The sequence below is a fragment of the Rhineura floridana genome, chromosome 10, assembly GCF_030035675.1.
Source record: "Rhineura floridana isolate rRhiFlo1 chromosome 10, rRhiFlo1.hap2, whole genome shotgun sequence".
In the NCBI taxonomy this organism is placed as follows: Eukaryota; Metazoa; Chordata; class Lepidosauria; order Squamata; family Rhineuridae; genus Rhineura; species Rhineura floridana.
The window spans coordinates 37,376,232-37,395,634 of record NC_084489.1 but is presented as its reverse complement, the minus strand read 5'-3'; the positions used below and the strand labels follow the sequence as shown (position 1 = coordinate 37,395,634).

The following is a 19,403-nucleotide window of genomic DNA, read 5'->3' as shown; positions in this document are numbered from 1 at the left end:
ATCCCTCTTGCTCCCCTTTGGGGAGGCCTGGGCTCGCTGCTGCTGCTGCTGTGACCCTCATGTAGTGTTGTGACATTTTGTGTGACCCCACGACCCTCAGCTCCTTGCCTGCCTGGAGATTGGGGTGAATGCCCCAGAGACCCAGGGAGGGCCCCAAAACCCAGAGTAGCTTGCTAAAATCCAGAGAGCTGGCAACACTAGTCACAGCACAAGAAGAGTTTTTTCCCTTCCCTTCCTTTCTTAGCCACAATTCCCTCAATTACCCCCATGTTATGTTATGAGGCTCAGTAAAAAGGGTATAATTGATGCCAGTGGGAACTTTTCTTTTATTAAGTTCTATAGCTTGATAAGGGCATTTTGGATGGGAGGGTGCTGCAATTCCACAAACAATTGGGGGTCTCCTGCTGCTATAATAAATTTAAGATAAAGGAGAGATGTAGCTACACACTATGCGCTAAGCATTACATGTAGTTTAACATACAAACATTATTAGGAAATAGGGATAAGTGAGAATTTCAATTCAGTTCACATTTCAAATTTTCACTTTCTGAAATAAAATGAATACCATCCTTTGAAACTTGCACTTATTTGAATATTGCAATGCAATTCACCAACCAGTGTTTACAAAAATGTATTTATTAGGGGAAAGTGTGCATAAAAATGAATCTATGAGCAAAAATAACATGCAAAAATGAATTTTAAGATGATAAATTGTTTTCAAAAATGTGTACATTAGTCAAAATGGCCTATAAAACGTGTTTATTAAGCTAAATTTGCACATACTGAAGAATTTTCATGAGGATTTTTTTTAAATGTGAGCTGAATTTCAGATGGGAAAAATGAGAAACTGAGAGAACCAAAATTGACAGATCTTTTAATCTCTACTAGGAAAAGACAACATTGAGTCAGAGAGCACCCATTTTATTCATATTTTTGTCATTTGTATGAGCAATTGCTAATTGTCATATTAATAAGAAACAAACAGTGGTTAAGGTGAGTAGCATCGAACAGTTATGGTAGACTGACAAACATTATGGAGTACTGGTAAAATATTTTCCCCACATTTCTCACTAAGCTTAGAGCCCTAATAAAACATTATGGGCAAAACTTGTGATTCACTGTCATCACTGAGAATAAGTAACTCAAATGTAATCTGGGAACACCAGCCAATGTGTATGGTAACTAAGAGGTATTTCTGTGAGTTCAGAGATTAGTGTCATGCTGAATTCAGTGGAGTTTACCCTCAAGAAACTATATACAGGATTGCAGCCTAAAGGCCATGCACAACTTGTTGGGAAGCTGTGCAACTCAAACCTAAACATGTTTATTCAGAAGTGACCCCTATTGACAGGGCTGGCTCCAAGAATGCCGGGGCCCTTGGGCATCACCTTGCCCTGGGCCCCGGCATGTGTGTGCACGTGTGCGCACACACGCTTGTGGTGGCCTCATGCCCCCCACGCCCCCCACCTACATGTCTGCTGTCTTTTACCATTGCCCTTAACAAAGATGGCGGCCGCGGTTTCCCTAAGGGGATGACGCCTCTGCCGCCATCTTTGTTGATGGCACGCATGCATGCTACGCGTGCGCATCTCTGCCATCAACTAAGATGGGGCAGGGGCTTCAGTACCTTAGGGAAACTGTGGCCGCCATCTTCGTTAAGGGCAATAGTAAAAGACAGCAGACAGGTAGGTGGGGGGCATGGGGGGCCAGTGGATCATGGAAGGGGAGCAGAGGGGGCCCCTGTAGCTCCAGGGGTCATCAGGCCAGTGCCCCACCTGGCCGCTCTTTAGAACTGGCCCTGCGTATTGAGTTCAGTGGCAATTACTCTGATTGTTCATCACTCATCTTTTCAGTGGCAAGAAGAATATTCAAATTGCTGACTTGTGCTGTATTCCTATTCTTTACTAGAGCTGAGCTGAAATTTCTCAGAAGATATTTTTCTGAGAAAAGTTCTGAGATTTTGCTTTTTCTCGTCTTCCTCCACTGAGAAAACAAAGATCACTTTGCAGAATTTTCTGGCACATCCTCCACCATTTTTGTGTGTGTGTATTGGCTGCCATTTCCCCCCTTTCACTCCCCCAATGCTCTAGAAGGAGGCCAGGTACAGGGCATTGTGGAGGATGCAAAATGGTGGCCAGGATCCCACATTAATGGCAGTTGCTGCCACTGTGAAACAAAATAAAGCCTTAGGCAGAAAAAGAAAAAGAAGCAGTGTTGTTCCCAGTGTCAGCCTCACCCTTGAAAAATTGCTGGAGAATTTCGTATCCCCCTGAAGAAGTTTGGTAAAATGGTTCCTCCTAATTTCTCTGCCCACAAACAGAATGGGGAATTTCAAGATACTGTTTGTGCAGAGGTATACTCTATCACCTTGTCTTTCTCTGTTTCTCATTCCACAAGTTTGGGTGAAGTTATACTGGGGGAAACATAACTAAGGGTGTAATCTAACTTAACTTTCTGCCAGGCTGGGGGGAGTTGGATGTTGTGGACCCCTGGCTGTACTAGCAGGCTCCCAGAGCTGCCAGTCTCCACTGACAACAGCCCCCTAGCACGGCTGAGCTGCAGCTCCGACAGGAGCCTGATGGCACTGCCAGTGGTCCACCGGAGAGGCCAGCTCCGTGGACAGAGGGTTGTTGGAAGCCAGGGGAAGCCCCCAAAATGGGGTGTTCTGTGGGCATGGCAGGGGCAGAACTGTGGGGAGCAGCATACAAGAGCTCCTCACATTCAGAGCATTCCGCCAGGGCCCAGTCTGCCTGGAAACTACACTGGCCAAAAGGCAGGCACAGGAAAAAAATTATAATGGCTGTCTACGGGGAGCATTTTCTACCTGGAAGGCCTCTTTGTGGGAGCCAGCGCTTCCCAGCCAGCTTGTGTGACCAGCTCCCAACACAGCTGGAATTCAGCCAGGGTAGTGGCTCCCAAGAGAGAGGAGGATCCCCCAGGGCTGTCTGTTGGCTCCTCCTCCACAGGCCCCCCTTGGATTTCTCTGTAAAAGTGTAATCCTATAATGTGTACTCATATGTAAGCCCCACTGACTTCAGTGGGACCTTCACCTAGGTAAGTAGTTACAATATGTGCAACTTAAGAAAATCCTGTTAATCATTTTCTCCTCTTCTGATTGTAATTCATTGTCTTTGTTTCTTTTCCTCATGACTGAGCTTGATCATTTTTTTATTAGTTGGTGGGCTTTTAAGTTTTTTTTAAAAATAGTCTTGTAACAAAGTTTATTTGTTAGCTTCTCAGACTATCAAAAGAGCAATGATCTTGGACATTTCTTGCCTGTGTGTGTGTGTGCACATACTATGTAATTTTGCAGTGGTTGCAAAATTAAGTAAATAAAAAGGCAAAGAAACTAATGTCATTGTGGCACTTCTGCTTTAACTTGGTATCTTATTTATGTAAAGCTACAATCTCATTTGTAGTTTCTTAGTTTTATATAGCTCCCACTGAAAACGTGATCATTTAAAACTTCTCAGGAACATCTCTTAGCATTCAAAAAGGATTACACAATAGCTATATGTGTACTGTGCAAGGCATCTAAGGGAAAGTGCCTTGCGCCTTTGTGCATAACTGATTGGTAGAAAGCTGTCCAGACCACAATAATCAGCAGAGAATTATTAAAACCAAACTATTATTCCTTTGTCAAAAATTGTAAATGGCATTATTTATATGGGCCTCAATATAATTACATTGTTTTGTGTTCTCTTTGCTAACTCTGTGACTGACTAAACCATTATTCTCTGAACGTTGCCCTGCTGAGATCATCTATGACAATGGTGTAAAAACAAACATGTTTTAACACGATAAAGTCACTATATAATTTTAATGTGGTGTTCCCTGCGCCAAAACGTACGTGTTAATTTCAGCTCCAGTCACAGCTAGGAAAACACCCATTGCTTTCTCCCCCCCACCCGCTACATTGACAAATATATCATTTGTAGAAAGGGGGAGCAATCAGGACCCTAGTCCTGCAGTGTGTGTGGAGCATCAAACCATCCAGTGTGCTGCTACTGAGTAATATGTATTCACACCCATCATCAGTGGGAACTGAGGATTCTGAGCACTCCTCATAATCATCTTCCCTCGGAGCTTAAGACTTCAGAGACTCTTGTAGCTTCATTAATTCAAACCCTTGACATATGCTTGGGAGTTAAGTTTTCTTTGTTTATAGAATCAGATGTCATCCTCCCAGCAGATTGTGAAGATAAGGCCCATTTCAGTCTTTAGTTTCCTAAAGAGAAGCCTCCTCCTTTTAATCAACATGAAAACTAGACGTGGTACTAGAGAGAACAAAATCTTGACTGAAAAAATTTAGGCTGCAACCTTAAACTTACTTACTAGAGAGTAAACCCCACTGAAGACAATGGGACTTTACTTCCTCAGAAACAGATTGCACTCTTTTCAATTCCACTGATTATCAAAAGCACTTTTCTTTGAAATTACTTTGCAGTATGAAGTGGGAAATGAGCAGATGTACTTCAGTGGAAGCAGCAGTCATGACTTGTTCTATATAGAAGGTGTGAAATGAGCAATAATTCAGGCAAGTTGCACCTGTATCAAAATGTTGCAGCATAGAGTTCTTTCCAGGGTCTGAGTCACTCTATTTCATTGCCCCTTTTGCCTCCAATGGTAAGTCAACATCTGTGCCCACTCAACTTAATTGAGCTGTTTTTGTGGTCTCCCCTTAGGGCTTTTTCCTAAAGTTTTTTTGACCTTCTGCAAACTTTGGGTTGCCCTAAACCTACAGATGCCCCCCTTTGTGTGTCTGTGTGGTTCTGTTTTAGCTATTTAAGTTCTGGCACTTATAGCCCAAACATTGGAAATAGGAGGAATAAAGTATTACCTTTCTCCTATGAGGAACGCAAATTGTGTCCTTCAGTTGAAATATTTTGTTACATTTGTATTTCACTTTTCCATTTAAAAAGTGCCCAAGGAGATGAATTATCCAAAAGCATTTTATTAGCAATGTATGTGTTCTAGGATCTAAAGATTGCTATTGTTCTGGTATAACCAGATACATGAAAACATACTATGAAGGTTTATTTTTTCCCTTTTGCAGATAAGAGCAGCATGTTGATTATGATTTAAAACAAATAATATAGATACCTTTTTCTCCCTTGCCCTGTTGCTAATAGCAGCTTCAAGCCTGGGTTATTTAAATCAGGGAAACAGCAAAGAAAAAAATAGTTTAAAAAAATCTTTCCTCTCATACCACAATCCAAATCGGGCCCCCTCCCACTGCAGCGCAGCTACATTTAACTAAATGAAAAGATGTTGGGAGATCCATAATCAGATCTCCTGTGTCACATCTGGTTTGGCCCCAAGCCTAATTGAACTCAGTGGCGTTTGCTTTCAAATAAGAAGGATCAGTCTGTAAACCTGGAGCATAGAATACAGAAAGACCCATGGTCTTTAAGTTCAGTAATCCACTTCTGATTTGTGACGATGGGTGGATGGAGCATTCTGATGCAGAAATTGATAGGGTGGCCTCGGGCAGGTTTGAGTATGTTCTTACCTAAATGTGCTCCAAAATATAAGAGGTCCAGGAATTAGAGTTCCATTTGTTGTTTATCAGTCTTAAGATTAATGGGGTTTAAATTGTGAGTCCACATAATGTTTCTTCCTAACCCAAATATAAAAGCAAATGTCTCACAGTATTATTGTCCTGAGTTGTGGACATTTGAAGCTTGACATTAGTCGGAAGGAAGAGACATGATCTCTTGCTAATGAGTGAAATATAAAAGCATTGTGTTGGCCTTAAACATCTGCAAAAGATGTCTTGCCTGCTTGTAAGCTTCCCAGGAGCATCTGGTTGGCCACTGATTGAGACAGAAAAATACTAGACTTCTGGTACGGACCAGCAAGGGAATTTTTATGGTCTTATAATGTATCCATCTCACAATAGCAGACATTGCTGGTAGCCAAACTAGACATGATGTGGTAAGCTGTGAACAGGAACTTGCCTGCTTTTGTTTTCCTTTTGGATAAAAATCAGCTGTGGTGTGTGCATGCGTACACGCATGATATAGACTGGAGCTGAAGACTGGTTTATTTTTGGCTAAGGAAACTATTTCCTTACACCGTTTTCCTGATACAAGCAACTTATTTATTCATTAATAATGGTTTATACCACAATATATATGATTGTTAAGCAGCTTACAAAAGGTGTTAAACCGAAAATATAAATATTTCAAAAAATAAAACAATAAAACAGCTAACACACTATAAATCAATAAAAACAGTACAATGTGGCAAATTTTTATAATTCAGGTAAAGCCTGCATGAAAAGGTGCATTTTCAAGAGGAAGTAATTACTGCTCCTGCCTCTCAAAGTGCACATTCCAGCAGGTGGGTGCCATCACCAAAAAGACCGACTTCCTGGATGTCATAAGGGGGCATTTCACTGATTGTGGTATAGCGAGCAAGGCTTTCTCTTAAGATCTTAGTGATTGGCTGGGAATGCATAGGCAGGGAGAATACTCTGATCCTAGGTTGCTTTGGACCTTATGTGCCAACTGGAAAACCTTGAATGTGGCTCGGTGGCTAAAAGGCAACCAGTGTAGTTCTTTCAACACAGGTGTAATATATGTGTAACTAGGGACTGCGCTAAGTACCCTAGCTGCTGTCCTTCCCCCGCCCCAACTGCAGCTTCTGAACCAAAGCACAACGGAGGCCCCAAACACAGCACATTACAGTGGTCTAAGCATGAGGTTACCAATTCCTGAACCACAATAGCCAGGTCCCCCTTATCCAGGAATAGATGCAGTTGTTGCATCAGCCAAAGTTGGTTGTGGGAACTCTGTGCCACTGAGGCTTCTTGGGCCTCAAGTGATGAAGATGAGGGCAGGAACAATGTAACTTCAAACAATGGAACTGCTCCTTCAAAGCAGGTGAAACCCCATCCAGCTAGTAAACAATTTAAAATTTAAATCATTCTTCCAATGCTATTTGCTCCATGACACATGCAAGGGATGTGTGTGTGTGTGTGGGGGGGACATACAGCTATCATAGTACATGTACGTTTTCCTCTGCAAAGCAAATGGCAGTTTTGTGGATGGGATTTGAAATGAGAAAACAATTATATCCGTCTTTCTGAAGTCCTAATCTGAATCCCATCTCCTGCTTCAACTGCTTTGATTGAAAATACACATACACACAATGGAAGATTCTGTTCGTGGCTTTCTGCATCACATTGATGGCCTCAATTTTTACTTGTTAATTTATATATTAAAAGATTTTGGAAAAGAGTGTTTTAAAAATGCCACACTGGTTTACTTTTTGGAATCTCTTTTCCCAGTAAAGGAAATGGAGAGTGTGGAAATAGGGATGAGCAGACGTCCCCTGCTCTGTTCCGTTCTGATGTTGTTTCATGGCTTGGCTGTGCCCCACATTCCACTCTGCCTGCTTTCCAGTTGAACTTGGAAAATGTCTCAAATCAGTTTTGGAATTGCGGTGTACACAGTTCGCCATAGTTTTTGAGTTTGCATCTCCCTCCCCCTTAGGCTATCGGTGTGCATGAGTGCATGTGCATTGATTTAAAAACCACAAAGAAAAATCTTCTGCTATGATTAAAACAATGCACATGTGAGCATTGCTGTGGGTTAAATGAATCACAGGGCAGAAAACAAATGGAATAACTGAAAATTGGCAAGCTGCGTATGGTGCATTAGTCTGAACAAAGTTTGACAAGATGGAAGAATGGCAGTTCACTAATGCATTGGTGATGATTTGCAAACAAGATATAGTAATTTGGAACGCCAAATATTGGGAGAAATTCTTATAGTAAGAATTTTTTAAGCATGAATAAAACTTCATTGTATACAAATTTCCTTATGAAGAGCAATGGCTCAAAATCTGTTGACATTTGTATCATATTAATAAATAATGTGTATCCTGTTTGGTACTGTTGTATGACGCATTAGTTTTGGGCCACATGTGATCCCCTCCCCACAAACACTTGTATTTCTGGTCAAATCACTGTTTCTACAAGCTGATTGAGTCTGCACTGTGAACACTCCTTCTTTCACAGCAGTAGTCGTGCAACTTCAGTCCCTTCACATCATACTGCTCAGGTGAATTAGTAGACTACTCATGTGAGCAAATATTTGCATTTGCTGTACACAGGAATCAGAAATCTCTGCTTTCCATCTTATGATGTCAGGGAAATGCAATTTCCTCATAATAGACAGATATTCCTACAACACCTACACACACAAGACCCCAATCCTAAACCTCCACCAGGGTCCCTCCACCAGGTTGCTCTAGCAGCATGGGGTATTGCCTGGAAAACTGACAGGCAGTAGCCAATGTAAGGCCCCCAAACAAGGAGGGGGCAGTGGTGGGCTGGGCAAGGATCCACTATATTTTAATCTGGTCCAGCAGTCAGAAGCCTGATCTATGCCTGTCTGTTACATCAGTCTGGAGCTGGTGCATCACAAATAAAGAAAAATATTGTCTCCAACTTCTCCCCTGGCTGGCTTGAGCAACAGGGCCCTGAGTGTGTCACTGTCTCCATTGCTCTGTTCAGCCCCTATGCTCCCCAGCTGGAAGTTAGGATTGCTCCCTTAGATCCAGGTGGAAGAACTGTGGCGCTCCAGATATTGCTGGGCTAGAATGCTGGCTATGACTGATGGGAATTGGAGCCTAATAATTTCTTGAGGACCACAGGTTCCCTACCCCTGACTTAGACATAAAAACAGCAATACAACTGTGTAACAATAGCTGATCACTAAATTATTTGCACTGTTGTACTTTAGCATATCTTATGATGGAAAATGTTTGTGCTGTTTTCAATTTGTATCAGTGTATTTTATATTTTAAAATGTGCAGATTACTATTATTTCATTATGGGCTCTTTGTTCCTTTAATAAATGTCAGTGGCTTGTTGTAGCAAATAAAATTGCTCATAACCATCTACTTTAACACTTCCAATAATACATTTCAAATGTTTGTATTGCATAATATTCTCTATAGATACACAGTATTTTTCCGATAATCAGTTTGGACACCTTCATGTAATATCTCCAGTAGTTACTGGGCAGAATAACCTTTGACAAGATCTGTTACTTACTAGTATTTATGGCTTTCCGCAAGGTGAAGAGGTTAGTTTCAACAAAGGGCAGGCATTAGTGACTTTTTTCAAAAGCGTTTAGTGACTTCTAGCTCACAAACATGCCCAGCATTCACAAAACATGCAGACATATACTGTAAAATATATCTCTTGGACTGCTTTTACTGTAGACAATCAAAATGTTTGTCTTTAGATGTCTCATACTATTCCCATTCCCTCCCAGTTTGATAGAATATTTGCGTTTGGATTCAGGAGAAGCGATTAGAACTTGATTATCTAGACAAGTGGCCTGATCCATCACTGTTCTGCACACGTAAGCAAGCTAGTTCTTGATGCACACCGGGGTGCTGTGTGTGTGGTTTTTATTGTTGGTTTCCACATGCTGTATATGTGTCTGAAAGCATGCTAACCCCCCTTGCTAGATTAAGACCACATGTGCAGCAACTAACAGATAGCTGGTGGCTGCATACACACCATACCTTTAAAGCACATTTTCCCCCTCCCTCAAGAATCATGGGAACTGTAGTTTACCCCTCACAGAACTACAGTTCCCACCATCCTTAATAAACGACAGGGTGGCATTCAATGCTAGTCCTCCTTAGAGTAGACCTATTGAAATAAATGAGCCCAGGTTAGTCATGTGTTTTAATTTCAATGGGTCTACTTTAAGTGGGACTAGCATTAAATACCAGCAGTTGCTCCCGGGATACTTTTTTGGGGGGGAGGAAAGAGCAATGTGTTTTGAAGGAATGGTGTGTGCCTTTGTTGCGTTCCTCCTTTAAGTGGAGTGCATAGGACTTGCTGCTTTCAAATATATTGTTGGATAAGTATTTTAGTTTTTGTATATTGCTATTTTTATCTGATTTTAATGTCTTTGTTATTTTATTTTTACTGTATGTCACTTTGAGATACTTGAGTACAAAAATACAACTAATAAATATAAATAATAATAGCTTTAGATTTTGTGTGTGTGTGGACTAATTTCAGTGCTATTTCACCCTCCACACTGGTGACTGAATGTGTTATATCTGATATGACAATAATCTCTTTGGCTTGTGTGCATGTGCAAATCCATGTCTGTTTTTCACAGGATCTTTGGATGAAGGCCATCGTCTATAATAGCATTTTTGGCTTTCATGATATGAATTCCTTTTGGCTTCTGATCTAATATATATATATATATATATATATTCTACCCTATTCCCCTCATAGAGCTACAATTCTCAGAGTTCTCTGGGACGAGGGGCTGACAGTTGTCGCTCTGTGAGGAGAATATGATTCTCCTAACAACTCTCAGCACTCTTCACAAACTGCACTTCCTAGGACACTTCGGGGAAAGCCACAACTGCTTTAAGTGGAATAGTAGTAGAATAAACATATGGTGTGAATGTGGCCTATATATGAAGGCTTTGTAGAGGTCCAGAACTATTAAAGCAAGTAATGTCATTGTTTAACACTTCCAGCAGAGTTCATGTTGCTCTACCAAGTGAATGATACATTATGAATGGAACTGCAATATTTATAGAGTAGAGATGCATATTCTTATGTTCCCTTTCCAGCAACTTTCCAAGACATTCATTGCATAAGAATTTACATGTAGGAGTATTTTGGCATGTTCTTGTATTTTATATTGCTATTGCTTTATTTACCTCACATGTATTGTTGCTTGAGGCATTTCATGTTAAAAAGTTACCTGAAAAAGACATCTGTTTTATTGGCTAAATCGGGTATGAGGAACCTGCAGCCCTCCAGATGCTGTTGATCTCAGCTGCAGGGAGTTGTAGTTTCCCATCCCTGGATTACGTTTTAGGGTCAAGTTGAGAATTCTTGTTATGGTTTATCTGAGCAAAGACTTCCAAAATTGGGCTGCAATGCTTTATTTGCAAGCATTAAATCTCATTCATCTTAGTGTAATACATTTCTAGAAATGCCAAAACAATATACCTCTGAAAATTAAGTTATCAAAACTGTGCCATGGTGAAATTAACGGGGCTTGCACAGTGGAGTGTTTTGGCCATTAGAACCTATCAGGCAGGAGGAACACAAAAAGTATTTTCCCTACCAGTGGACAGCGCAGTGGTCCTTGAATGCTAACCAATGAGGCACCATAGCCATAAGCCCTTTTGGGGCGTTCTACTGCACCCCCTCCCCACCACGTGATGAGAATCATGCAAAGGGAAGAACAGGGCTGTTTATTTGGCTTCTCCCCTCCATGGCGTTGCCATCATTCAGCTCTGTCACCCTCTATGTTGAAGGTGTAGTGTCTGCAGCAGGGAATATCTGGATCATCACAATTGCCTGCATTTTTGGACTTTCCTTGGGGGCATTTCAAAATTCACCACTGTGCCACTGAGCAGCATCAGAGAGCAGATCATTACAACTAAGTTGTTCAGACTAATGCATGGAGGAAGTAACAAGGCTTGTTGCTGACATCAGAATGCCAGCTAGTAATTTCTCCCCTGCTCCCCAGTTTAATCTGGATTTTTCCTTTCTGGGGAAACAGATTCTACCCTGTTGTACCCATTTGTGACAACCCATCTGCAATATTCCAGGTCCTCTCTGGAAGGATCCTCAACTGAAATAATAGCCTGTTCTTCCCTTATCTGCCCCTGCCTCCACTTGCCTTTCCCTCCTGTATTGTCACCCCTGTGTTGAATTTTAGATTGTAAATTGCTTGGGACAAGGACTTGCCTTTTAATTTTTTAAAAAGCATCATGCACATTGATAATGTGTTAATAAACAATGGGTAACAAGCTCTGCCTGAAGAGAACCGGGCACCGTTCTTTTCTGTGAGTAGTGTGGGCAGTCACAACTCTGTAAACAGCATGCACAAAAGTTAATATGGACTGAATTTTATACTGGTCTTTTTCATCCTTAAGATGGCAGTCAGGATCTAAGAGGCACTGGTGTACAATTATGGATTGTGCGGATGAGTTCCCAGGTCCTTTCCAACTGCATAATTCTATGATTTTATTAACACGGAGGAGGGGTGAGTGGTGGAGGCAGAGTGACTCGTTGTCATTGGTGGCTGCTGACTCACAGCATCTGCTCATTTTTTAAAAGTTGCACCTTTATTCTCCCAGCTCTGTAAGTTGGAAACTGACCCTACAGAACAGAAGCGTTTTGCTGTTGGGCCAGGTTGCTGTGGGTTAGAGAGTGAAGAGGCGATAGAACTGGCTGTTAAGACACTTGTAAATAGAATTGTCATGTTGAGGCTACCATACAAAGCACCATGCAATAGGAAGCACATGATGAGCGTAGCATGTAGACCAGCTCTCACACATGCAAGTTGTCTCTTTGTGCTCCAGGCAGCAAGTGAAGAACATGCATTGCTCTGAACACATCCATATGGAAAGTTTAAGTCTGAAAGCGTGAAATGTTTTCAGCAAGTAGTTGGCCAGTAAAAGATACCATCTCTCATGTTATTGCTGGTAATGAGAGTTTGCACACATGTCATAATTGGCCTCCGACTAGACAGAAAACTCCTTCATTGTGGCTAAACTCTGGTTTAAAAACAAACGCCTACTTATATCATGTCTCATGGCATTCTGTTGTGCATCAAACCTTTAATCTGTCATCTGAAAAAAAAAATCACATGTGAACCTCAAAACCTGTTATTGTAGGAGGAAGGTTGAAGCTGTAAATACAGTGAACACAAAGAACACGGCCATTACCACAAAGGTCAAGAGAATGTAAATAAAAGACAGTGGTGAATGCTGTTGGTCAATGTGTAAAGAGAAACTATGCTGCACCCAAAGACAGGAAGCTTTTGAATTTCACAGAGCTGCTCTGCAGGCGGAATTAAAACAAGACTAAGAAGTTATAGTTGCGATGAATGGAAAAGTGAATTGACAATGAAAGTACAGAATCAAATGGATAATACTATTTTTGCCAGACAGATCTCAATTGCTATTGAGTTAAATGGCTGTGTGATGAAGTGTTCTGTGTACCCCGAATACTTGGTGTCGTATAATTTAGAGCAGGGGTTCCTAAATTGTGGTCTATGAACCACCAATGATCCGTGAGGTTAATTCAGATGGTCCATGGCATGTCTGTGGATTTGTGATTAAAGAATGGAGATGGTACAGCCATTAAAAATCAGTATGTATATTCAGGTTAATTGTATTTTATATTGCTTTCTTATTTGTTATTTTACATTGTATTGTATTACAGTTTGAATTCTATGGAATTACAATGGCTACAACAGGCAGAAAAAGCATTAAGCGGTGCACCAGTCAGGAATTTTCAAGTGGTCCAAGGAAAGAAATGTTTGGGGACCACTGATTTAAGAGCATTAATTTCCACAAGATATGGTGATGACTAATGACTTGGATGGCTTTCAAAGAGTATTTGACAAATTCATGCTTGTTTTCTTCAGTGGTATATGCTGAGTACCAGATGCTAGGAATAAATGTCATTTAATTGCTATCCCCACGTTGCCCTATTTGTGACCCTCTCAGGCTGGCACCACTGTTAAGCCAGATTGCCAGACTAGATAGAACTCTGGTTTGAATTTCTGCATGTGTGCTATATTGGTATTTTCATTCTGAGGTGCTTATGTGACATCCAAATGTCCACTCACTAGGGAGTGAGTCCCACTGAACTTAATTGGATGCCTGGGACCTAAACAAGATGGCATCACCTTTCCTCCCACATGTGAAAAAGCAGCTGCAGGAAGATGACTGAGTAGGAAATAGCTGGAAGGTATAGGGTTAATCTGCCCCTGCTATTTCTCTCCTTAAAATCACAGTCTCCCAAGACTCTTTGATATTAGATATATAGAAAGTTGGTATAAAAGATACATGCAGTTGTGTGTCACATTTAGTTTGGACCTGAGTAAATATGCATAGGATAATGATGTATGGCTGCAGCCCTAAGCAAATTAATGAAAGACAAGCCCCACTGAATATGACTTTCTTACAACTCATAGTTGTGAAATTGTGCTTGTATTTGTCAGTTTGCTCCCATCTAGCATATATATACTGCCAGAAGTAATATCCTGGCAATCCTATGCATGTTTACTGAAAAATAAGACCTGCAGTTGAGTATGATCCTAGGGAACTATGCGTAGTCACATTAAATACAGAGAATTGAATACAGTAGGGGCCCACTTTCCAGTGCTTCGCTAATGCGGCAGTTTTGAATTGTGTCCATGCCCCATATGTTCGGTGCTTGTTCCGTTTTTGCAGCTATTTTGTGATTTTGCGGTAAGACGTGAAGAGCTTGGAAAAGAGAGACGCTGAGTGCACAAACTGATGGCGCCCGATGCCCTGAGCACGTTGTCAGAGCGTGGAAATGTTCCTTTTTTAAACTACAGTTGGGCTGATCGGAGTTGCAGTTCAAAAATAAACGTTTCCAAGCTCTGATGACACGCTCACCAGCTGAGTCTGAGAAGGGTGTCTGGTGCCATTTTATTGTCGAGGGAGGCAGCGGAGGGTGAGCGAGCATGCGAACAGGCAGCGGGGAGAGTAAGTGGGCAAGGGAGGGGACGAGTGAGGGAGGTGGCGGAGGGCAAGCGAGCGTGCGAACAGGCGGGGAGGAGAGCGACCAGGCAGGGGGGGATGAGCGAGGGAGGTGGCGGAGAGCGAGTGAGTGCATGAACAGGCAGGGGAGAGGGTGAGCGGGCAAGGGGGGACAAGCGAGGGAGGTGGCAGAGAGCACGCGAGCGAACAGGCGGGGAGGGCAAGCTTGCAAGGGGGGGTGAGCGAGTGAGTGGGCAAGGGGGGCCAAGCCAGGGAGGAGGTGGAGAGCAAACGAGCGAGCGGGCAAGGGGGGGCGAGCCAGGGAGGCGGCGGAGGGTGAGCGAGCGGGCAAGGGGGGATGAGCCAGGGAGGTGGTGGAGGGTGAGCGAGCAGGCATGGGCAGGCGGGCAGCTCCCTCCCTGTGATCCGCAGCAGGGAAACACTACTCCCCCACCATAACGAGGGTGAGCGAGCGGGGGGGAGAGAGTGATGCACGGAAAAGTGGAACATCAATCAGTTGTTATGGGGGGAAGCTTCAGGGGCCAAGCGCTGTCAACTGGAGCTCCCTGCACTACAGCTGATCGATGTTCTGCTTTTTGGCAGTTTTTACTTTACGGCGGGGGTCTGGTCCCTAACCTGCCATATAAGTGGGGCCCTACTGTACTGTTTTTGGAAGGAACCAAATTTGTTTCAAAGAAATAAAATTCCTGTTCATTTTGACACATAGTAGTGTAGATGTCATTGTCAGTGTTCAAACAGAAATGGAAAATTTCTCCTGGTTGAGTGAAATGTGATTTAAATAATGCATGTTTTCAAACTATTTTAATTTTTGGATGAAAATCATAAACCCTAAAAACTTTATAGTATAACATCTCTTATATGTGATAGTATAAAGAAATTACACAGGAATCTTGTTCAAATAACACATTACATCCTTTGTTTGCGGCTTCACTGACTGATATCAAGTTATTAGAAATTCCTGGGGTCCATAGCACATTCCTGAGATAAATTTCCTCAGTGCCACTTGGAGTCTGGCAAACCAGCTTAGCATCTCCTTGCGCCCTTATGGGCACCTCCCTCGAATCCGCCACCTGGACTAACCCTCAAAGTCTCCTGCACATGATAAATCACAGAATGAAACTCAAACTGTTCCTGTGAGGCAATAAAATTCCCATGTGGCCAGTATAAAACATATGAAAGAGCCAAATTCTTCATGGCAAGATAGGTTTTGTTTTGCAGAGTTGGGAAAAAAAGGAATTATACCTTTAAGCTAACTTCAAAATAAACATATATCCTCTGAAAATGTTGATAATTCAGATGTTGTTTTAATAGTAATTACTGTACACAACACAAGTTAGTGTTGGTATTAAGTTAAACTATTTTTTTTCCTGACATTAAGGGTGAAATCCTAAGTAGAGTGTAGTGTGTTTGTGTGTCCTGCAGAGCCTTTCTTTTTCAATTACTCCCCATTGAATCCATTGGGAGGGATGTTGTTTACATCCGGTCCAGCGTGGGATAAAAGGAATCCAAATCCTGGGGCCTTCCTAATGAACAAAAGAGCCTTGGATCTGCAGATCCAAGGTTGCCTCCATTCCACCCATATTCCACCTCCACAATGCCCTATTTCAGGGTCTAATGTTGACTGCTGCCAGTGGAAAAACCACCAGTGGTAGTCATACATGGCGGGGCCTTCATGGTGGACATCTGTGCTGGCAAAGCTCTTCTCTACTAGTGGAGAGGTACCTGTGCTCCTTCCTAGCCTTCTCCAGGAGGAGTGTGGGGGTTAGAATTGCATTATGAGATAAGAATTCTGCTTTTTCTTTCTGTTCTGATGGGACCAAGAGCTTAATTATTTATAACTTGAGTATTTCCAAAGCCCTGCAAGAAAACAACTTGTGAAAAATCAAGCAATGCTAGTTAAAGGTGGGCTTGTGTATGGTGTCAACACTCAGGATCTTTTGGCAATTGCTATGGCCAGAACAACATGGTAGGACCCACCAGGGCTGATGCCTGCTTCTGACTTGAGCCCACTGATCTGCCTGCTACTGGGATCTGACAGCTAGAAACCACCCACCACTTTGAATTTTCACAGCGCCCCAGGGTAATCCTGCATTTCTTGAAACCACCCTCCAGAGATTGTAGAATTGCTTCCACTTGTCACTGCTGCTGTTAGCTTGCCAACGTCTCCCACTGGAAGGCATTTTGCAAGCAGCCCCCTCACACCTGTGCACATTTGCCAGCTAAGCAGTGGTGTAGTTGTCCAGGGTTTCAGAGGGTCTTAGACTCCTTACTTTTTTGGGAGCAGGATCCCAACAGGGTCACTATGTCTCCAGCAGCCTATGAGTCAATCAGCATGAAAGGGGAATGTGTTAGCCACTGAGAAGAGTCTTCTAACATGCTTCCTGTCCTTTCTTGCTGAGTGGAGCCAATCGGAGTGAAAGGAGATGAGTCAGACACTGAGAAGACTTTTTTCAGTAGCTAACACTCCTCTTTTGTGCTTCTTGGCTCCTAGGGACATCTGTTGTTGTGGGAGAAGGCATTAACTAGAATCTCATTCTCAGCTCAGCAGCAAAAAAAGAGGGAGGGGCGTGGCTGTGACTATCATGAAGGGACCCTGCACTTCTGAATTTGCCACTACACTACAGTACTGCAGCTAAGCTACTATCCAATGGGACAGCACCTACAACTTCCAGCACACACCATTTCCATACCTCATGCCTCTTCCATTTAAAAGATAAATTCCAGCTTTGCATAAAACAAACAAAAAAAGTTGTCCAGCAAGTCTCAGATGAACATATTAAAGCAACCATGTGTCAAGGCTGGGTTGCACTACATTGATCTAAGTTTCTCTTCACTTCTGGAAAAAAAAGAAAGACCTGTTCTGTAGTTCATGCTTCAATCTGAGTTCTCCTTAAAAATGTAAATGTACTGCCCTCAAGTCGATTCCAACTTATGGCGACCCTATGAACAGGGTTTTCATGAGGCTGAGAGTCAGTGACTGACCCAAGGTCACCTAGTGAGCTTCATGGCTATGTGGGGATTTGAACTCCGGTCTCCCAGGTCATAATCCAACACCTTAACCACTACACCACACTGGCTCTCCTTAGAGCAGGAGAAGTTGGGTTGTTTCCAGCACTGCAGTTCTGTTCACACAACAGACTTCCATGAGCCAACAGAACTTCCTCTCTTCTCCTGCCACCTGCAGCTTCCCATGCACCCTCAAAATCTGCTCCGGAGAGTTGGGGGACCCTCCAGAGCAGATTTGGGGAGCACATGGGGAGTGGAAGGGGAAGTCTTGTTGCATGAGCAGACATCTGCTTGTGCATTCTTAGAGACAATCCATTGTTTATTTCTTTACTAGATTTTTTGTTTGCTACTATGTTTAATAAAGTGCACTTTTGAAAGTGAGTTAATTCCCTTTCTCCCATCATATAATCTGCTGCACATTGGCTAATGTAGCAGCCATCATCTGTGCTTGGTATATAACTCTGTAATCAGTTTGCTGCCACTCAGGAACTTTAGTTCCCATTTAGACCTGAATAGCACAGAATTAATTATTTGCGTTCTGCGCTTGTGATAAGCCCTAAAATCCTCACTTCATCTTTGTTGTACAGTCTTCTCAAGACTGATTTCAATTTAAATGTGTCCTTCGTTTTGTACTTTTGATGTCTTTCTAAAACATGCCTCTGAACTTTTGCCCCACCTTCACACAAAAACTGGATTGCTTTCAGTTGACATTGACAGATTTGTTTGAAAGCTCAAGAAACCTAGCAGAGCCCAGCCTCCAAGAAAACACTTTATCAGCTCTTTCTTCTTCTCATAGGATAATTGCTTTGGGATTTGAAGAGTTGGAGCTGTTGCCTGTAAAATATCATAAAATTGACAATATTTAGCAGTGAATTGGAATCAAACTTCAAAAAGCCTTTTAGAAAAAAATGTGCAGAACACTGCCTTTAGTCAGCACAAAAGACCTCATGCAGATTCCAAAAGTGATCTTTTTTCTGCATTAAAAACAAGGACTGCGTTGTTTTTAAAGCCATGATATTTCTGTGCACACATTTGCCATTAGAGGCTGCTGTCACCCTGTGCTTCTCTTAACTTACTGGGCATGCATGGGAGTGAAATCTATCTCTAGGAAGGAGTGAGAAGGAGGAATGAAGCAGACTCGCTTACTTATCCGCTTTAGAGCTTTGACATCTGAGAAATGACCCCTGTACTTTTCTGTAACTGAGACCTTTTAAAGCAGATCACTCTACTGCCCCCTCCTCCCTGATCCCCAAGTAGGATTTGAGTTTAAATGCCCACTTGAAAATGGAATCCTTTTTTCTTTGCTCTTTTTAAATACACAAACTGTTTAAAAAAAAAAAAGACAGACTTTCATACCAGTCAAACAGATTGAAGCAAAAATGTTCAGTTTAAATTCAGGAAAGGTGCTTCAATTATATTTTGCATTATATTGGAGTTGGGAGAAACATGACATCTCTAAGTGTGGAATCAGACTCTAGATTCATGCTGGCCTTTAAATGCAACCAATAAAGCCTTATGCATTTTGTATCCTGCAATTTTTGGATGCTGCTTCCTTCCATATGGCCTGTTGTGAACTTTAAAATCCACTGAGAACAACTGTTGATATTTCATACCCCTGTACATAAAATTCAGTTGGCAAGGTAATGAAGCTGTTGCAGAGTAGGTGTTTGTCTTGCCATAAAGAAGACAGACACAACTGTAAGTTTTAAACAGGTTCTTTTACTTAAGAACATCAGCCATTATTGTTGCTGCAAGGAAGAAAGGTGAAAGAGAAACTAAACACACAATTTAGGAAGAGCTAGACCTAGATACATTAACCCTTTAGTGGCTTTCTCTCTCTCAGTACA

At 42.1% G+C, this 19,403-nt stretch overlaps 1 protein-coding gene across 20 annotated transcripts in view; it reads left to right on the top strand.

Annotated features, from left to right (window-relative positions):
- CREB5 (cAMP responsive element binding protein 5) overlaps positions 1-19,403 on the top strand; it is a 400,244-nt gene that overhangs the window by 29,819 nt on the left and 351,022 nt on the right. For 2 of the 20 annotated variants that reach the window (XM_061585922.1, XM_061585914.1), the window contains exon 2: positions 9,291-9,380. The exons of the other annotated variants lie outside the window; for them this stretch is intronic. The gene's annotated coding sequence lies outside the window, so the exon portion shown is untranslated. The remainder of the gene's footprint in view (positions 1-9,290; positions 9,381-19,403) is intronic. 20 annotated transcript variants of the gene reach the window in all.